Source organism: Canis lupus, chromosome 17, assembly GCF_048164855.1.
Source record: "Canis lupus baileyi chromosome 17, mCanLup2.hap1, whole genome shotgun sequence".
NCBI classification, from domain to species: domain Eukaryota; kingdom Metazoa; phylum Chordata; class Mammalia; order Carnivora; family Canidae; genus Canis; species Canis lupus.
The window spans coordinates 5,436,877-5,459,385 of record NC_132854.1 but is presented as its reverse complement, the minus strand read 5'-3'; the positions used below and the strand labels follow the sequence as shown (position 1 = coordinate 5,459,385).

General features: G+C 37.5%; 1 long non-coding RNA gene across 1 annotated transcript in view; it reads right to left on the bottom strand.

Moving 5' to 3' along the window:
- LOC140608280 (uncharacterized) overlaps positions 1 to 22,509 on the bottom strand; it is a 29,113-nt gene that overhangs the window by 5,315 nt on the left and 1,289 nt on the right. The window contains exons 2-3 of the long non-coding RNA XR_012010302.1: positions 11,314 to 11,393; positions 4,865 to 5,049 (exon numbers count right to left, since the gene is read on the bottom strand). This is a non-coding gene — a long non-coding RNA (uncharacterized lncRNA). The remainder of the gene's footprint in view (positions 1 to 4,864; positions 5,050 to 11,313; positions 11,394 to 22,509) is intronic.

The following is a 22,509-nucleotide window of genomic DNA, read 5'->3' as shown; positions in this document are numbered from 1 at the left end:
TCTTCTTTCTTCCTCTTCTTCTTCTTCTTCTCTTTTTGTTCTGTTTTGTTGTAGGAACCATGGTATCATTGTTTTGGGTAGCATCGTCCTGAGAACCATTCAGCAGTGCCTGCCTACCACGTGTATGACATTAAAGTGACAGTTCCGGATCTTGTACAGGATAAAGGCGATCTAATACCTGTTTTTCACTTCATAGTCTCTGAGGTCTGTGTTAGTTTAATTGGGAAGCAGTTAATAAATTATTGGAAAGAATTTACCCCTGCTTAGTATTAATAGTCTTTTATCATAGCCCCACAAACTATAAAACAATAAAACAATAAAGTCACTCTAATCTTTTAAATATAATTTTCAAAATGATAGAATTCACTGACCAACTATATCTGAACATTTTTATCAAGAGACAAAGTGTGGTACTCTTCTCTTGGCTTCTTCTCAATTCATTTTCTGGAGCCTTACATCCTTTATAAATGTACATTGAAATGTAACTTGCCTAAGGAATTCCACTGTAGTTAGAGCATGGACTTCAGTGAATGTCCACATAAATAAACGGTAGTGAAGACATACTTTTCATTCTAAGTCATGGAATGTTACATACAGAAGTAACTCTATTTAGAACACTAATTCTTGTGTCCAATATAAACTTACGTCCTTTCTACAAAGCACTAAAAAGTAAATGTTAACAGATCAGACAAACACAGCCAGTGAAGTTCATTCATTTAAATACAAAATTTAAAGCCTGTTTAATGTGCTTGATGCATTTGCTTTGGAAAAATGTGTACTGTACTCTATCAAAAAGCTAGGGAAATGGATTTCTCAATACAAATACCAAGTAGAATTCTATAATAAGCAATGCATGAAAGCAAATATAGTTTAACCAGACATAAAAATTAAGAAGGAGATTTTTTTGCTTTAGAGTTGGGAAAAGACACCAATCTGAATTATACATAATTTAGAAAATATATGCTTTCAGCAAACATGGAGCACACACATATACAACAAACATGCATATGCATACATGCGCAAACTCGCATGCACACACACAAACACACACACACAGCATACACTGACATATCAAAACATGTTAGCACTAAATCAACTCTTGGTCAATAATAAATTGCAAACTATTTTTTTCTTTCTCCTGAATTCTGGTATTTTCTATTCCATAAGACCAAGCATATGTTCAGCACATATTAGGGACACTCAATAAATATTTGTTAACTCTGACTTACTTGAATTGAAAGAGTTCAGTTATGTATAGACTCCTGGTTTATGGAAAGCCACTTATATTGGACAGTAGTGGACTGGACTGAGTAAACAGTTTTTTTACAGTCAAATTCTCTTACTGTCTTTCCTAGTATGTTTAACACTGACATCAATGCAGGGACAGTGGACAGAATATTCTCAAGTTGTGAAAATGTGCCAGGGTTGGCTCTTAAAATTACACATTTAAGAAACAGAAGCATGTGACTGTTTTGAAATCCCTTATCTGTTCATATTTGCAGCTATTCTGACATAGTATAGATTTTTCTAGTAAGTCTCTGGTATGAAAAGGAAACAATGCCTAGCCTTCTGAAGTCAGAGGAATTGTTACCTTAGAGGAGAGTGCATCATGGTGCCCAACTTGGGAAAAATTAACCTGAAAAGAGGATAAGCTAAACAATTCTTAGGATTTTGTTGTGTCAATTCCCCAATTTGGCCTACGTTTCCACATCAGGACGTTTGTAGAACCACCTTTCTCTTTCAAAGCTTTTCTTTTTTATTTTTTTTTCTCATAGAGGAATACACTACAAAGCGGGCTTCTATTTTTGCTTTTGGGGTTAAACTGGCAGAAGCAAAAGGTCACCAGTTTCCTTAAGTGCAACTCTGTCTGCACGGAAACAAGTCACACGCAGTCTGCCGTATCTAAAGTGATCTTTTCCGGGCAGGATGTGGAAGCATGAGGTGTCTCCTCAAGAAAGACCTTCCAAAGTGCCTAATCTAAGGTAAATAATGTTTCAATATTCTCAGGTAGAAGACCCACATTTTTGAAAGCTTTCTTGAGCAAGGAAAAGGTCAGCAAAAATAACCAAAATAAAATGGCAGACCAGATAAGATTATCACTTCACAGACCTAAGAACTGCTTGGGGGTGATGGGAATGTTTGGTCAACAAGCAAGCCATAAAAGGAATCAGGGGTGCACATAGTTTATTGGTGTCATGGAAAGAAAATATTGATCAGACAGGTAATTCCACCTGATAATCTTCAAACACTAGTCAAATAATTGGTGACTGATTTGAAGAGTACAATAGATAATTTTTTAATAATTGCCTTGGTGTGAAAAGAACTCCCTATTTCATTCAGTAGATAGTACTCTGAAGAATGTGAGGAATTATGAGGTCTGATACTCTCTCAAGATAGAATAGGGAGATGTTCAATGGTAGATCTTTCTTTACCTTATTAAACTAACAAACAGATGGAAGAGAAGGGCAAATGTTCAGCCCTTTGCCCATACACAGATCCCCGCATACACATATGTTACTGTGGACTCATAGACTCTTTTCTTAACTTTGCATTGAGCTTAAAAGGATGGAGAATCTTGATTTGAATCAGAGAGTAGGTATGACTCTACTTGGATTCCAGGTATGGATACTTGGTTTTGTGTAGATGTAGCCCTTTCTGGAACAGAAGTCTTTTCTAAGTCTAGGAAACAAGGAGAGATCAGGGCTGGTGCCTTTCTCTGGGGATGGATCTTACTATCTGGCTCACTGGTTAGTATGGACCAGCAAAAGCCTTTTCACAAAAGCTGGGATCAGTATGATTTTAAGCTTGTTTTTTAAAATGAAGCAAATCAATGGTATTGTTTTCCGACTTACAAAGACAGTCCCTTTTTCCTACCATTACATGATTTGCCTGATTTCAGATTCTGTTCTGTATTTCCCAGGCACCAAAATACCTTCAGAAAGTCTCCTCTACACAATGTGCCTCTAACCCACTTGCAGTTTATTTTGTGTCCAGAATTTGAGGCAGAGCTGCCAATTCTGTGATAAAAAAAGAAAAAGTGAAAAGAGTTTGTTTTTGCTTCTTTGGTTTAAATTAACATCTGCCATCTTCCTGACCTGAATTCTGACAACACAATTGCTATGAAATATTGGTTTGAACTTAAAACCAGAAATCCTGAATGTAGCTTTCTGCCAAGTAGGTGCTAGTTAGAACCAGCTGCCTGAAACGGAACTGCTGACTGCTTCAAGGTTGCCTGTGATCTGAGCTGGTCGCAGGCAGCGCCTTTTCAAAGGAGAAACTGCCAGTTCAGATACTTCTTCTGGATGGATTAAGATTTATCTATAGCCCAATCAATGTGTTACTTCTCCTCTTGTTTAATTTATCATTGTGTAGATCCCAAACCTAAGCAGAAATAATACACTGTAGCTATATTTAGGAACTTTAAGCAATTATCTTAGAATGTAAGTGGGGGTGGGAAGGTATGTATGTGTGAAAGATGTCAAGGGGAAGAAATGGCATGCCAATAAGTCTGCAGTGGATCATCATGGAACACAGGTTTTGGAAAGAGGCTTTAAGTTGTGGGTGTCTAATGGAAAGTACAAATCAAAACCAGGCTCAACTCGAACCTCGTATCTTTTTATGCAACAGGTGACCCTAGATCATCAAAGACAATCAAAAGTTTAACTAATAGAAAAAATTCCCTGTGGGTAGAATTGGCCGTGGTCATCTCATTAAGCACACGGTTCTGTTTTCAACATAATTAGTCATCTAATTACTCATCCAAAATTAGTTAGTGCATTCAGATGCCTAATTAATTATAATTTCATTCAAAGTACTCTGTTGGTAATGCTTTTGTTCTCTGTTCCGACAAATCAAATTATTAAGGGACAGATTTGATTTGGAAATTGGTTTGGGTTGAGTCTTATCATAAACATATTAAAATATTAATGAATAAAACAGTGAGAGTATTAATTTCCATAATATAAATAACCCCACAAATGTTAACTATTTCCAAGGAACACTACAAACATCAGAGCCATGAACCTCCTAGAATCTTGGATTGAGTGTGAAGGTGGAAAGATCAAGACTTGAGTTCAAGCACCCCGCAGCAGGCCTGCCTGGGAGTGTGTGGGGGCTGTCTGGTCTCTTATGACCCATGGACAATGAACAAACAAACTAGTGAACAGTCCATGGCTAACCAGGTATGATTATTCTAAAAGATAATTTACTCTAGAATGTGGTAGTTCATCCACAACTTTAGTATTTTTCCAGGGATAAATTGTAAACAGCTGTTATTTGGGTCTGATCATGCACCCGTCATTCCTCTAAGGGCTTTGAATTTTAGCTCGCTCATTTAATCCTCACAGCCGGCCTTTGAGGTACAGACTGTTGTTAGCCTCACTTCACAGAGGAGGAAAGGAGGCACAGAGAGGTGGGATCCGTGGCCTGAAGCCACCAGAGGGAAGTAATAAAGAACTGCTCTCTAGGCAATCAACTCTAATGCAACGTATCCTGAGTTTTGTCTGAGATATGTCATAAAAATAAAACATCTCTGAAAATGAAGATTGATTATGAAAATATTCATGAGGATCTGCTCTCTTCTCTTGTTGGAGCCTATGGTGATGTGCATGCATGTTCAGGAATGTCAGTGATAAAGGAGCATGCAGATGCCCACTGCCTGCCTCAATGTCATGTGCACTTTCAGGACAGCGCCGCAGAATGCTCTCTTGTTTTTTTCAGAAAATAGCAAGGAGAATGATCGAGGCTTTGAAGGAAAGCGGACTTGGAATGGGGAGTGAAAGCAGAGATCAAGAGAGCTCCAGCTGCATTCAGCAATTGCGAAGAGCAAGACAGGAACGAGGGGGCTGCCTTGGAGATTTCTTACCCGGGATCTGTTCCTCATTGTGGTCCTGGCAAATGTTCCAGTTCCTGGCATATTGGGGGTGCTTTAAAAGTGTGGCCTAAGGCTGCCCTTGAATTACCATCTCTGTCTTCTACTCTTCTGAGGTCTCTGGCGCTGGCCAGCGCATCCCGACTGGTTTGTTTGCAAGGAGTTCTCTGCTTCATGATCTAGTCAAAAAGAATGCAAACACGTGTAAAATATGCTTGTTTCCATGCTGGTGGGTCACTGTGAGGCCCAATAAAAGGTAGCTTGATCTAGTGGCCAGTGCTGGCTAGGAGGCCGGACCTTCTAGCTCCAAGCCTGCTCCCAATTGGCAGGGTAACCCAGGCGAGGTCTCAGATTTTTCTACAACATCTATTCCTGTCTGCAAGATGAAGGGATTGGTCTTTTTCAGTCTAAAAATGTATGACACGAATGGCCCCACCCAACTTATTTAATCTCATTTGCCTTCTATACATCACAGAAGTAAAAATGCAAATAATAATGAACGTACCATAATAATAATAATTATGAATAGTAATAATGGACAGCAGGGGCTAACGTGGGGCAGTAAGTGCAAAGGTGGCTTTGATGATATAAAATGACTCAATGAATATTGCTTTGATGTGGAATATAATATTATAGCATCTAGTTTCCTTTTTCTTCTCATTCAAAATGAGCTTCATGGATGCTTTATGCATAAGAGAAGACCCTCTTGTGAATTGGGGCCATTTCTTTTCTTAAAGATTTTATTTATTTATTCATGAGACACACAGAGAGAAAGACAGAGACACGGGCAGAGGGAGAAGCAGGCTCCCTGCGGGGAGCCCTGTGTGGGACTCGATCCCAGGACCCTGGGGTCATGACCTGAGCCAAAGGCAGATGCTCAACCTTGAGCCACTCAGGTGTCCCATGTCTTTTCTAACTACACTGTAAACTACATTAAAAAACATCTACTTTTTAAAAAATTGGGCCACTGACTCATCTTTCTATTATGGTTCTGAAAGGAAAAATTTAAACTCCTCAAGGGAAAGAGACAAAGCCAGAGAACCCAATTACCCAGCTGAAACTGTACAAATATCAGCTCGCACACCCAGCCTCAGAACAATAGGTATTGTAATGAATTACCCTCTTCCCCTACAGCCCTCTGTTTCAAAGCCCCCGGTTTGCGATTTTCTCAGAAGGTGGCCCTCCCGTCTGAGCTATAAAGAGGTGATGCATCGCTGCCTTTCCTCATTTGCACCTCCTGACTTTGGTACAAAAATTAAACCATTCGTTTTCATTTTTCTCAAGAGTTTTCTGGCCTTAATGGATGTTTTTATGAGAAGAAAGGCAAGAGAGGAGTGAAGGTGGACTATAGGAAGAGACTAGAGGAAATCTGGAAGGGACAAAGTGTCAAAGGATGCTGGCGAGGGGAGAGTCCAAGCAGAAAGCGGGGAGCTGCGAGCCAGAGGAGGGCTGAGCCCCTGTGCTTTGTGCTCATCTTTCTTCATTTGTTACTTTTCCGCATCCCCCCACTCCTCCCTTTCATCTCCGGTCCTCCTCTGTTTCTGATTGTGCCCTTCAGAACTCACCCGAACTAGAAAGACTCCGTGTCTTTCTTCCCAGATCCTCTTTGAACGATGAAATAATATAAGGTCTATGCATAATTGCTGTGTGCTGTTCAAAAAGCATTTTCTTGAAGGGAGCTTTACACTTTATCCGTTTCAGCTATTAATGTGTGTCTAATATGCCTTCATTCCTAATGATTTTGTCACCATGTTGTTAAGTGTCCAGGATCTACATTTGAACTAAGACACTTTAATTATCAAATTAACACAATTTCATGGTTGATATGTTCAATTTCTCACCATTGGACTTTTTAATTTTTTTATTAACTGGCTCCTTTCTGGTCCTTTCCCCCAATCATACAAAGAAGCGAATAATGCCCTTGTTCTATGTTCATGAATACTTTCCATAAATATCCAGAAATTAAGGGTTGCTTAAGAGAACCCATTCTTGCAACAAAGCCTTCCTTGTAGCTTTTCTTTATTGATTTCTAGCCCATCAATGACATTTATTTATTCCCAGGTTAGGAGCTTCAGTTCACTTGGAAATATAAAATTTTCATAGCTTTTTCTACAACTAATTGCTTGAACTCGGTAGTCTCATGTACACAAAGAAAGGAACTTTGCATTAATGAAAAGGGGCATCTAAAACTCTAGCTGACATTTAACTATGAAAAGAAGAAAGATAAGGGGTTATTTTTTTAAAGTTGTCAAACAGAAATGATAGAAGTGAAGGGGTAATGGCTGAATAAAACTGAAAGTAATTACAAGATCCAGAATAATTAATTTCTGAAGCTCTCGGTAGAGCGGATTCATTGTAAAGTACTTTGCAGTTTCTATCATGTATTAAGCAGCCTGAACACATTTGTTCCTACACACTAGGATTGCAATTTGCCCCCTATGAAATTCAGAGCAGAGTCAGAGGTAAAGTAACTATAATAACTTTCAAGTTTAGAAATTCATCTTGGTGAGGTCAAACTGGCTGAATTATTCGCCTGCACTGCCATCTTGTCAAGCATCATTTTTAAATTACTGAGGTGTAACTTATTGAGGTAAATTCACATACTACAAAAAGTACCCTTTTAAGTGTGCAATTCAATGAATTTTAATAAATTTGCATAATTATGCAAACATTACCATAATCCAGATTGAGAACTTTTCCATCACCCCAGGAAGGGAGGTATTCATTTTAGGTCAATTCATCTCCACCCCTTGACCCGGGCGCATCACCGGTCTTTATATATTTTTCTTTATATATTTGCCTTACAGATATTTTGTGTAAACGAAGTCCAGCAATACATGGTCTTTGCATCTGATTTCTTCCATTTACCATAGTGTTTCTGGAGTTTACCCCTGTTCTGGAAACACCATTTCATTAATCTCAATACTGTTGCAACAGTTCTTTTGACAGATTTTGGCCCAAACTGCAGTTCTTCCTACAAATAGTTTTATGGGAGTTTGCCATATTGTGTGGTGCGTTTCCGTGGTTATAAAGATGAATGAATACCAAGTGATGTTGCGGCACAAAGATAATTTTTTTGCATGATCTAAAGAATCTCACACAGAGTGAGATGTGAGAATAAGTACAACTGCAAGAATGGGTCAGATAGAGGTAGCGAGGTATTATTTAGTGACAAAATGTTTGTTAAAGAAAGCTACTTTGAATGGAGGCATAAAGGCAATGTCTGTGAGAAATACTTAGGATGAAATATTTGCATACTTCAATGTGAAAAAAATCAGAAATGGGAATATCTTCATTTGGAGAGTGAAGAGTTAAGATGCAACGGACAAGATTGATCAATAGAAACAAGATGAATACAAATGATTTCTTAGGCATTCATCAAATTAGATAGTAAGAAAATGTACAAAGGGATTTTTTTCCTTAAAGTATTCACAAAATATAAAAGTTTCTATATGAAGAATACCTAGCAAGTGAGTGCCCTCACACTGATTATGAATCTTTAAAATTAAGAGTAAATTCAGTAGAAGTAATTTGTAAAGGGAGAAAAACAGCAAAGATATTAAACATTGATGCACGGCACTGATATTTTTCTGAAGACTTTTTTCAATAAGGTACTATTATTTTTAATTTTTAAAGTGTAGATTTTTTTAAGATAAGCAATATTTTTCAAAGCATCATTTTCTAGCTACTGAACTCAAATTTAGATAATGATTTCTTTATGCAAAATACCTATTTACTAAGGGTTTTGACTGCCTCAAATCATAGCATACTATAGTATTTTTACACTTGGGATTGTTTCTTGAAAGAAATTCTGGCTCAAATTCAGTAGAAATACATTGACAATCTTAAAACGAATATACGAAATATTGGGATCTTCCAGCTGACAGAGTTGGGGATACAGTCAGTGTCAGTTGAGCCATATTGGAGCTCAAGCTAAAAGGGAAATGTGAGTCCTTGTATATATACTTTTATTATTTTTTTTAAATAGATTTTATTTTTAATACTGTTTTAGAATTACAGAATAATTAAAAACATAGTGCAGCCAGTTCCCATGTACCTCCTTACCCAGTTTCCTGCTATTAATATGTTACATTAGTATGATACATTTGTTATAATTACTGAATCAATATTGGTACATTATTATGAACCAAAGTACACAGCTTATTCAGATTGTCTTTGTTTTAATATAACACTCTTTTTCTATTCCAGACTTCTATTCAGAATGCTACAGAGCATATAGCCATCATGTCCCCTTAAGTTCCTCTTGGCTGTGATAGTTTCTTAAACTTGTTTTTGATGCCCTTGACAGTTTTGAGGAGCGCTGGCCAGATATTTTTCAGGATGCCCCTCTATTGGAATTTGTCTAATTTTTTGTTTGTTTGTTTTTTGTTGTTGTTTTTCAAGATCAGACTGGGCTAATGTGTTCTGATGAGGAAGATCACAGAAGTAAAGTCCAACTCTTGTATCATAGCAACGTGATGATATATCAAGCATTAATGATCATGGTGTTGGCATGTAATGTGATCCGTGTTGATGCCAACATGGATCACATGACTGAGGTAGTGTTTGCCAGGTGTCTTCACCAGAAAGTTACTCCCCTTAACTTTCCATACTGTCCCTTTAGGGAGAAAGTCACTATTTACAGTCCATACTTAAGCAGAAGGGGTTTATGCTCTACCTCCTTAAGGGAAGAATATCTACATAAATTATTTCAAATTATTCTGCATGGGATGTTTATATAGTTTCTCTTATTTATTTATTTATTTACTTACTTACTTACTTACTAAGATCTCATGGATATTTAGACATTCATTTTATAATTTGAGTTATATTTCAACACTACTGTATATTGTTGCTCAACATGTTCCAGTTTTGGCCATTGAGAGCTCCTTTAGTTGTCCTCTATGTCCCACTGACAGAATGCCATCAATGTAGATACTTATTTTCGTTAGCCTACCTTGTTTTCTGGCACTGCCAGATCCTATAAGCTCCATCAAATATATCTGCTGCACAGTCCTCAATTCAACTAATTTGCCCTGCAGCCCTGACTTCCTTTCTTGGAGAATGGTATTAGAAACCAAGATCTAAAAAACAAAAAACAAAAAAAAGAAAAAGAAACCAAGATCTGACCATTAGTGTACTTATTGCTACTGGAGTGTCCATTGCCTCCAGTCACTGAGCTGAAAGAGCAAAGAAATAGATGTATGACCATAATGTTTTTAAATGAGAAAGAAAAACTTTTTATGGGAGCTAAGGTAGCTAGTAATCTGAAAATGAATTATTCTACACATATAATATTCTCATCTGTTTTCATGTTAAATTGTGTAAATATTTCATATTAGCTATTTTCCCCAATACTTCCATTTTGGATACTTTTATTCAGCAGATATTTGAAAAGATTTTTTTTAATGCATTTTAGGAGAATTAAATTTAGATGCTGCACATTTAGAACTCTTCTCGATTCACTTTAATTTGCTACAAATTACTGATTTACCCAATTAAAAATAGGAGTCCATCGAATGATATTTATGCTGAATCAATTTATTTCAAAATACAATGATAAAAGATCACATTTAAGTCTTGAATGCCTTTTGAATTCTCACCACTTAATCTGTTTGGTTCATCCCCTGCTTTTTAGGAGCAATTTATAATATCTTCCAACTCAGAAGCTTTGTTTTGAATTTTTGCAATTTGCTAAAACTTTCCTAAGTTGACTTTCTTTGGATATTCAACATATTAAATATGAGTAGAGATTTTCAAATGACTTTGAACAAAATTGCAACTAAAGTTCAATATTACTTTAGGTATGAAATCAATTCTTCAAAGGATCAAACATTTCAAAACCTAACTGATGTTGGGTGGCAGAGTTAACTGCCATGCCAAAGGATTTTTTCTTATCAACTTCCTTCAAAAATTTGGAGTTGAGTTTTTGTAAGTGTAAAAATACTAAAATATTTGTGATCATTCTATATTTGACATAATATTGAAATTTATTTGGATGCAATTATGAATTATGTATACACCATAACCAAGATCTTAGGTTTCTTAATTTAGTTAAAGAATTGCTTTACCACAATGCTGTGACCAAAATATATATTATGTGTTATCATTAAAAGCAAACACATAAAACAACAGAACATATTGTCTTATCTTCAATGTTAAACTTTTCATTTGACTTTATAATAACATTTGTAATCATGTTTCACCTTTAACAGAAACTCCAAGAACCTTCCCCTGATTCTGCGAACTGAGTGAAAACTTAGAAGTCTTATTAGGATTAACTTCTTTCCCCTTTGAAGCACCTGATGGCACTGGTATAAAACTGGTGCTGTTTATTTAACTCCTTGACATATTCTTCCTCCAATGGAGCCAACATATGAAAGATTTCACTTTTTGCGAATGCACATGAAAATCTGGTATCAAAAAAACATAGTGTGGAGTACCTGGCTGGCTCAGAGAGTGAAACATGTGACTCTTGATCTTGAGTTTGTGAGTTCAAGGTCCATGTTGGGTGTAGAGATTACTAAAAAAAAAAAAAAAATTAAAGAAATCAGTGAAATTAATTGAAAGAGTCATTGATCTAAATGAAACATCATGCTTTACTGAATAATATGTAAATAAGCAGCTTTCCTAAAGCCGTCAGATAATATTTGGGTCAAGTCTCAAAAATAAAAACAAGCTTTAAAAGTAGATACTGGGGCTCTTTCAGAAGCAGTTGGTGACATCATTAGGACCCTCCTCCTCTCCCTCTGTGGATGGTGAACTTTGAAAAACAAGCTAATCCATGCAATTGCTTCATCAACATTCTTAGAAAATGGAAACTCAGTGCCATATTTTCATTGAAAATAAATATTTTTTTAGTTTTTAGTTGTCCAAAGTATTTATTGGAAAATAAGGAAAAGCATCATAAAACAATAATAAACAGTTGCATTTTTTTTACTGTAGGCTAAAGAGAGGACAGAGTCCTCTCTATCTGCTCTGTATCATGATGGCTCAGTCCCTATTTCCTACTCATTTTTTCACATCTATACAGGCTAGAGTTTCTCACATTTCCCCTGGAGACAGTTCACTTGGAGCTCAGTGGCTTCATGACTCTCACAGCACAAGGCAGTGGCCACTCACAACTGGCTATTGTTTGCATTTGACAAGCTGAAACAGTGGTGCAAGGTACTTCTCTTCTACTCTGGAGACTGGAAGAGTTAGCTGGCCCAATTACCTGAGTTTGAATCCACTTTGTTTTAGCTATCTTGCACTCTCCTTGAAAGGAAAATCAAGATACATGGTCAGTCTGGTTGTGACCAAATATCTCCTGGCTTATGCACAAGCTTCAGCTATGCAGAATAAGGACCAGGAGCTTCCAGTCTTGAGTTTATGGACCATGGGGAACCTGTGGTTGGGCTTCAGGGAGATCCCAAAACTGATTCATGGCTTTCATCAATTCTCAAAGAGGTTAACAGCTATTAAGAAAAATTATTTGAAACTTGGAAATTAGGCAAAAAATGCAATTGTATGTATGCTCTTTCCATATCATATTGGGTTATTGTTCATCAAGTTTACCCAATATATATTCAACATGTTTGACTTGGTTGTTTGCTTTATTACTATAGGGTAGGCTCCATGAAGTTACATGTTAATTGTGGATTTTTATTCAGTAGGAAAAAAATAATCCCAAAAGACTTTGTTAGGTTTTTTGCTGTTGTTGTTCTATAGGATTTTAATCAGTTTTCTATTTAGCTTATCCCATCTCATTCGAATATCCAACTTTTTAAATGCATCTCCAGAGGATATATCCAAACCTCTCTTCTTCAGATGTTCTTGGATCCAGATTTGTTATCTTCCTGGTTCCTCCACTAATTAAGGAGGTGAATAAAACCCTTGAACACCTTCATTCTATTTAGGTACACAGAAAATATTCTTAACTTTTTGGAAATTATACATTGACAGTCCAAAATATTAAGAACCTCTGGTGTAGAGGGCTATCTGAAAGACACGAGGGGATACGTTTCTCATTCATCTCCCTACCCCCATCATGGAGTCTATAAAGCAAGGACAAGGATGTGTCCTAAACATAATAGTTATTTTGGAAAAAAGCAAAGGAAATTGGCTTTTATTCAGGAATCAATGAAAACAAGGATCTCCCTGTATGGTTGGGGCAGGTCTGTAAAACATAACTCCTGAGATCCTCTGATCTCTGTCTGTATACTCTTCTGTGGTTATACCAAATTCACAGCTGCAAGTGCCTGTTCTCAAAAAGGAGGTTTTTCAGAATGGGGATCAACAAACAACCCTTCTTTCCATATCCAAAACACGTCTACACACAGAAGAACCGTATCAGGAGTGGAAAGATCAATCATAGGGAAAAGTGCATTATCTATGGTGGGCTCAGAGAAACATTCATTGATAATTTTATCCATCCACACATGCACTGATTTATTATTTCATTCAAAAAAGTGCTTGTGAGTACTTTCTTCATGTCAGGTGCCAGTTGAGGTTCTGGGGTTTCAAGGCAGATGTGGGTGGGGATTAAGCAATTAGTATACAGCTAACATATAGTAAAGTTTCAGGGAATATAATGGGGGCTAGGTGGGGATGATCCTTACCTACATTGTGGAGGAGATGACAATTTGGTGTCTCCTATGGTTGAGTGACAAAAGATGGAAGCAAATTGGAGAGACATGGGGAGTACAAATGGAAAGAACATAGCACCTCACCTCATGACTCTGGAAGGATTTGAGTATGAGGGAGGCACAACATTCCAGAGACATTGTGGTGTGAAAGGAAGCATAAGAAGAGTTAGCAGAGGCCAACTCAAAAAGGATTTTGAAGACCATCTTAAAAAGTTTTGTTTTGATATTTTCTAAATAGCACTTATAACTAGACTTCAAGTATTACCAAATGGTCAGGCTCTAGGGAAGAACTTTGGGGTATATTTATCCAAAAGAGAAACCTTCCTCAACCTTTATCTCCTGTTTTTTCTTTCATGAACTTCAAACTTTGATTGGAAACATAGGCACTGATTCAAACTGAAAGCTGGGCAATCTACCTTCACTCCTAAAATCACTATGTACTGATAGAAATAAAAGTTGGGGCACCTCGGGGGGCTCAGTAAGTCAAGCATCCCACTCTTTATCTCAATTCAGGTCTTAGTGTCAGGATCATGAGTTCAAGCCCCATGTTGGGCTCCATACTGGGTGTGGAGCCTACTTAAAAAAAGAAAAAGAAAGAAAGAAACAGATGTTAGCTAAATCATGAACTGTTCTGTATGGGAAGTAAAGCAATAAGTGAGGTAATAGGTTGAGAGAGGGAGGTATTTGGTCTGGACAGAGCAACAGTCTGTACATCTGTACAGCTGAAGGGAAGAGGAGGGTGCCTCCAGGGAAGGATTTTTAGAACACGCATTTCGAAAGTTTAAAATGCAATTAAAAAAATAATTTAAATAATTTAATTAAAAAAAATAAAAGTTCTTCATTTGTTTCTAAGCAGCAGGAAACAAGTGACCACAGACTTGTTAGACCACATATAGTAAGGTGCACTCTATAAAGAGCCAAAAAACACTTTACTTTAGGATACCCCTCCCCCCACCTAAACAACCTTGCAGTAGTGCCTTTGTGCATGTAAAAATATATTTCAATCTATAAATATTTGCCATGTAACCTTTCTTGGTAATAAATCTACTTCCAAGGAATTTATGAAAAGACCAGAGGGTAATTTATTTCATATGAAATTGTGGATTTGTAACTCCAAATGTGTTAGTTTTATGAATCATTTTCTCAGACTATATATTAGTGCAGATCCCTATTTTTTAATTTTTAATTTTTTTTTCTTTTTTCTTTTTTCTTTTTTTTATTTTATGATAGTCACACACACAGAGAGAGAGGCAGAGACACTGGCAGAGGGAGAAGCAGGCTCCATGCACCGGGATCCCGACTCGGGATTCGATCCTGGGTCTCCAGGATCGCCCCTGGGCCAAAGGCAGGCACCAAACCGCTGCGCCACCCAGGGATCCCTTAATTTTTAATTTTTTAAAAAAATTTAGTACATATTTGTTTATCAATTGGAAGATTAACTGTGATCGATTTCTTTGGATAGTCTTTACTTGTTACCTCATAAGTGAGCCTTTTCTCACTATAAACCCCTTCAGCCTGTCAATGAAAACATTTGCTGTTTTCTGAGCACCCTAAGGAGTGATAACCCGCTTACCAGAGCTGGGTCCACCTGCCCAGCAGGTACTGGGTGCAGAGTGGAGAGAAGGAGAAACATTGTGATTTCCCTTAGTTAATTCTCTGATCTACCGGTGTTTCTGTTTAGAACACAATAACAACCTAGCTACAGAAAAGAAACTCCAGTGAATTTAAGAACTGAAGTCACCACTGCAAAGACCTAAGGCCATTTTTGTCAAGATTACTTTAGAGTCCACTGTGTTGGATGCATATCTCAGCCATTTTGGTGGTAAATGCTGGAAGGCTGTGGAGGGCAATCATTTTTACTTAGATTTTACAAGTAATTATTTACATGCAAACATAATGATATGAAATTTCCAAACTGTATTGTGTTTTTCATATAAGCAGGACTAGGCTCCAAATTTTATTGTTTTCTCAATATATATAAATATAGACATATAAATGTGTTATATATATAGGTATATATGAATATAAATAAATATGTATATATAAAATATATATTAATATGTAAAATATATATATTAATATGTAAAATGTATATATATTAATATATATATAAAATATATAAAAAAATATATATATATGGAGACAGAGAGATATGAACAGTAGGAACATTGTATAGTCTCGTCAAAAACCTGCAGAGAAACTAAGGAAAATAAATGTACCTTTTCTCACTTGTCAGGAAAATATTTTTTCATGATTACAAAAAAATTGTTGTAAGCTTATTTCTTCTGGCATCTTTCAAACATTTAACATAACTTCTTCAGAAACTCCACAACTGAAAAACAAACATGCAAACTCTCCAGAACTATTTTGCATTCTTTGAAAAAGAATATAAATTGGAGACAGAAGTATATATGTAATCAAAGAAGAAGCTCAAGTCTGAACTTAGCCAACGAAGGCAGGTGATCTGGAGAGTTATTCTCATTTGGGAGTCCATTAACAGTCCATAAGTCTTGTTCTGGAAGCAGTGACAGTCTGACTAGAAATTTCAAGCCACAAGCCATAGCAACTTCAGCTCCTGGCAATAAATGTACTTTCAACTTTAAAACATGCTAATTGATAAGCATGAAAATTCTGAGATATTCTTCTCATAAAATAAAGCATAGATCAGCATGAAGGAGTGTTATCAGCTTCTGGCTAGGAATGCTCTGTAAAGTCTTTAGGGAAAAAAAGTTGATAGAAGATCAGCAAAGTTTTCAGGAGTGAAGGCAAAACCTTCCATGTTTTAGGAGATGAGAGGAGAGATTTCAGCGAAAGCAAAGGAATAAAAGAGCTCCCATTGTGTTCTAGGAACAAGAGAGCTACAACGATCTGTGCTGGAGAAGACAGGATAGGTGATTTCATCCCATTGACGAGGTAAGGAGTGTGTGCCGCCTGCCAGAGGCAGGAGGAATAGTTGCTGTCCTGTGTTAGGATGTGGCAACCACAGAGCAGCTTGGCAAGGGGTAGGGACCACACCTACAGATGGGAAGGCAGGTCTAACTGCTACTCTAGTTGAGGGCTTGAGGTAAGGGGATGGCAGAAGGGGGTAACAGGCAAGTTGGGCTGACTGGGCCAAAGCAGAGGAAGAGAATGAAGATTGGGTTTGAATGGTCTGAATGTCCCGGTTGCTCATCACTGTGTGGATGCTAAGTGCTAAGGCAGTGCCTGACACAGTACAGACAATAACTAGGGGTGGGATTAATGAATGGAAGGACAGAGTTGAAGATGACACCAGTATTTTGACCTTACCCAACTGATCTCGATAATTCTACCATTTAGAGGGAAAGAGGCTGGGACATGAAGCTGGTTTGAAGATGAATACGATAACTTAACATGCGGAGTTGGAAGTGAAGGTGATTTACCCAAGAGAACGCATGCAGCAAGCAATGCAACTCAGGCAGAAAGGATTTGGTCATCTTCTGTATAAAGACAATAGGGGAATCTTGGGACTGGATGGTACATTCAAGAAACAGCGAATGGAAGAACAAATTTGGGTTCAAATTTAGAGCCGCCACCAGGCATTCCTGTAATTATCAGCATAATCTGGTGAGGTGGGCACAAAAATGTCACTCGTGGTGGAAGAGCAGCCTGGGCATGAGAAAGATAGCACGGCCTGTTGAGGAGCATGGGGTTTGGGAACTGTAGAACCAAGGGCAGCTATTTGTACTCCAGGGCACAGCAGCCTCAGAATGAGGCCCAAGGGATAGATATTGGAAACTGAGCAGAGTCCACAGTTGTCATTGAGACCCTCCAATGTACTTTGGCTTGGCTGGCTTTGACTTCCAAAGCAAATACAAACCAGACCTTGTCTTATACCTAATCTCACTGCTTGTTCCTTTCCCTACCAAATTATTCTGTTCTGGTTGGAACTCTCTGTGTATTTATAGTCACTAGTTTAGCTATCACATTTCAGTTCAAACATAAGCCATTAAAATGACTTATAAGGTAAAATGTAAATCTTTTCCCAGCAAGCAGTCTATTTATACATTTTTTTTTCTTGAAAATAATTAAGGGCTTATTCATGCTTTTGGATTTCTTTCTCCTGACATGCATTTTTATATCACTATTAGCAAATGGTATCAGACGCAAGATAATCTCCTCTAGCTATCCACAGGAGGAAAGCAAATATGTACCGAATCACACCTAGAGTTATCTACACCTCGGCTTTCTGAAGCTTTTTCTGCCTTACACTTATTTAACAATGAGGTGGATCCTGGCCCTGGTGCAGAGCAGGATAGGTACTAAGATTAGCAGAATGGATTGATTAAAGTATTGCATGCCCCTCCCGCCCCCGCCCCACCCATGCAATGACCCATCACTGAGAAGAATCTCAAGTGGTCCCTCCAGAGAGGGATGAGGGTCTGAAATCAAGAAGGAAAGAGTGGTTTAAAGGAAGCCTTGGCTAGTTCAGAGCTGGTTCATAAGCTCAAATCACTTCCCCACCCCAAAGATAGAGCCACTCCTGGGCCCAGAAGTGTTATTTCTCCATCAACTGAAATTTAAATATCACGGCAACATGTCTTACAAGAGTTTATTGAACTGAGATATATTTCACTCAGATGGGGATGCTGTGGCCTTCCAGAACAGGTTGACTTTTCAAAATGACTTCCTAATTTTCCCCACATTGCTCTCCTTCCCAGATTAAGAACATATTTATGACAGAAAACTGTAATTCATCTTTGAATCCCCACAGCCTGGCATAGAACTTGACAGATACCAAGTACCACAAAATGGTGGATGCATGAAAGAGTCAAAAATCAAGGTGAAGATGTTAAGATGTCATCCATGTTAAGATGGATGACACTAAAGTCCTGTTTACCTTTCAGGATTCCCAGAGTTTACCTTTTACCCCAAGACAAAGCTCACATGGTCTGGTGTTTCTCTTTCTCTCTCTCATCACTAGCTCCCACCACAAACAAAACAAGATGACCAAATGCAACAAAAAGAAGTTAACAGATAAAATTAATCACAGAAAAGAAGAGTCTGACATTTGACTGAATGGATCAGCTGGGCTAAAGAAATTAGGGAAAAGAGCAGAAACAGATAGAATAGTGGGACAGCAGAGGGTACTCTGTAGAGAATGGCTTCAATGTTCCTGCCATGTCATAGCACAGGGTAGTTATCAAAGCAGTGCTTCTCACTCTGTGATCAAGACCCCTGATGGCTGAGAAATCAGTGTATGGGTTGGCGTGGACCTCACAAAGCATAACAGAAGAGCAATAGCATGAAGTGAGAAGTAAAAGAGGAAAATTCACGAAACTTCTGATATACTTGTGCATGTAGAAATAACCAGGTCGTAGTCTCATGAGTTCATATTAAAAAAGGTTGGAAAAACAGTGTATAGAGGGATGCTAAAATAAATTATGCTCTGAAAGGTAGGGGGATTTCATCTTCTCTAGGCCTAAGATACTTTCTCCCTAATTGCTCTGGCTGACCATCTCCGAGCTGTGACAAGTCACCACCAGACCTATTCCATAAAATCACCGACTTTGAGTGGCTACAGGCATAGCTTCACCATATAAAAGACACTGCCATCTGTGGGGCATTTTTCAAATACTATAAAGACATTGCTGGTTGCAGGGAAGGTCAGGCTGATTTGATTCTATAACAGAAAAGCCTGTTCGAGAATACGTGAAAAGAAAAGTCCTTTCATTATTTTCTTACTCCCTTGGCTCTCAGCTGACAGAAGGCTTAGTGCATCTGTTAAGTGCTTCACAGAATAACTTGGAATCAATCACGAGGAGCACACTTATTGTTTGGATGCAAATTTTGACTAGAATGACTTGATAAAAATTTATTGACCTTTGCTGCAAAAAAGTGTTCATTAATTATCTATCCTTCATTTTCTTAGAAGACCCATTTTAATATAGCTTACTCTCTCTATATGTTATGTCCATGTTCCATTTAGATTTTATTTTTTTTAGATTTATTTATTTGAGAGAGAGAAAGAGAGAACGAGTGCTTACATGCACGTGCATGAGTGTGGGGAGGGGCAGAGAGAAAAATTTTCAAGCATCCCCACTGACCCTGGAGCCCTATGAGGCTCGATCTCATGACGCACAAGATCACGACCTGAACTAAAATCAGCAGTTGGACATTTAACAGACTGAGCCACCCAAGCACCCCACGATTTTGTTATTTATATCACTACTATTTAGTTAGCTTCTGTACATATGTATTTGTTTGTTGATTTACTCACTTTCATTCATCATCACAGAATTTTAACAATGTTCCAGTTATATGCTAGATGCCAGGGAATGAGAAGACACGGTTCTGCCTTTAGGAAGGTTGTAGCTTAGCTGGGGAGAAAGACAAATAGAAAAGCCAGTGTGATGAGTTTCTTGATAGGGTGCTCTGGGAATACTGAGGATGGACATTAAGATTGGACCAAGTGTCAAAGAGAGGAATCCTGGAAAAGTGATTCTTGAGTTTTTTTTATAGTTTATCCTGCACTATATGAGGAATTTGAGATTCCAAATCTTTTGTGTTCATCTTATCATTTCCCTTAGTGGGAAGATAAATGTTATTCTAAGAGCTAGGAGCTTTCCTGACTGGCCCCATGTTTTTTTCTAACCTCGACTTCGATTCTCATAGGTGAATTAAATGCATTCCTGAAACTGGTCGATTGACTGCTCCTACATATATTCTTCCTTGATTTCTAATTAATTATTTCAAAACCCACACCAGAGAAAGTGGAGATCATTAAATATGTCAATTCTTTTCCTTCTTCCCAGCTAAAACTTTTGGTTGTATCCATACCCAATCCAAATTCCATCCCTCTTGCTTCAGGGAAAATACATACTTTCTCCTTTCTCTTACTGACCATCACTCTATGTTCCCTATGAATTTGCCCTCATCTCTCTTTCTGCCTCTTCTCTCTCCTGCTCTTTCTCTGTATTTTACCAGGTGGTTGCATCCATTTTGTGGCTTCGATGACTGCACAATGACTGATGACTCTGAAAACAATGTCTAGCTAAGACTTTTCACTCCAGACCCCCACCTGCATTTCCAGCTGAGACTGGAACCAGTTCTACTTTTCAACCTGAAGGAAACAGTATTAATTAGATGGAAATAGATTAATCAACTATTATTTGTGCGAGAATAAATGGACATCAGTGTTAGCTGAGTGGCGAGATCCAGTATATATGCTAAATGGCCTTTCCTATGTCATATAATCCTCATGACAACTCGATGTGATAGGTATGATTGTTATCTTAATTTTATTTTTTATTTATTATTTTTAAAAAAGATTTTAATTATTCATTTGACAGAGAGAGAGAGAGAGAGAATGCTTGCACAGGCAGGCGAGGAGCAAAAGGGTAGAAGGGGATCAAGCTCTCTGCTGAGCAGGGAGCCTGATGTGGGGCTTGATCCCAGGACCCCAGGATCATGACCTGAGCTGAAGGCAGACATTTAACAGACTGAGCCACCCAGGCACCCCTGTTATCCTAATTTTAAAGATAACAAACTTTAGAGAGACAAATTAAAATTTTCTCCAGGCCATGTACTTCATACTTAGCAGAATGCAGTCACAAACACAGGCCTAATCATAGTCCAAATTCCTTGTTTTTAAACACCTCACTATATTGCTCTCAAATATAAAGACTTTTTTAAGCATTCTTCAGTGATTTGTGTTCATTTCACTAAAACTCCTACGAGTAAATATGTTGTTTATCCTCTAGCTTTGCCAACTAGAGACTAGAATACAAGGAACATGAGGAGGGGCTTAAAAATTAAGTGTGCTCACATAGTGAAGGGCATATCTGGGAATTAAATACAAATTTAGCAATGCATATTATAGAGCATAATGAACCAGCACAAACTACAAGAGTAAACTTTAAAAATTTGACTCTCACACCGTTTACATTTTGAATTTCAGTAAATTTTGAAGACTGTAATATTGATATAAAAATATTTATTTGATAGAATATAGCTTTTCTAAGCTCATATAAAAGCAAGACCTAGTAATTCTTAAAATCGCTAATCAAGAGAGCTTGCCTTTCTTTTTTTAGTATTATTTTAAAATGAGCATCCTTAGGAACTATTCTTTTTCAGTACATTATGAGCTAAACTCTTTTGTGATTTGTTATCTGTGATGACAAAATGAAATATTACTGCACAAATTCTTTTTTTCCCTAAAATAAGAGCTAACTGCTGAGACAGCTCCCAAGAATAGGTAGATAAGACTGGCTTCAAATGACCAAAAGAGGAAAATCAACCTATCAAATGCCTTACAAAGTCAAGCAAAGAGAGATAATTTTGTTCCTGAATAATCATAAGGTCTTGGAAAGAAACAATATTAAATTGCTTGCTTACGGACAATCTAGAGGACTGGGTTTTTGTTCTGGTGGATAGATATCTCTCTCCTGATTCCGTGCACTCTCTCACAGGGTCATAAGGAGTCTTATCCCGTGTCGTTGACAAATCAAAAAAAAAAAAAAATCCCTAAAGAAATAATTCTAAAGGACAGAATCAACAGGAAGAAGATAAAATGACAAATGTTAAATTTGAACAAACTATTTGGAGGATAGATGGTAAAGTCAATTATGGAAAAATTTTGGTTATTTTCAAAAGCCCAATGCAAAAAAGCATAATTTCTCACCGTTTTCCCCCAGAAGTTATGGGCTTAAACATAGGCAGTACCTAAATATAAGCTTTTGCTAGTATTTGTATTATTTTCATTACTGAAGAAAATACTATGCAACTTCCCTGATTTAAACCTTCTCCCATTCATTGTTTTCAGAACACTCCAGACAAGTCCTGGCTCATCCTCAGTAGCTTACTGCTTGGAGTCCAGCAAACATCCTGTCTGATTGTTGCAGTTAATATTCTAGGTTTAGGCTGAGAGTCTGTGAGTAACTTCTACTCTTGTGCGATTATTCAGATGGCCACAGGCTATGGGCCAACCACTCACAACAAACAGCTTCTGCTGCTGACCGGATGACACTTGGCACAGAACTAGACATCTAATAG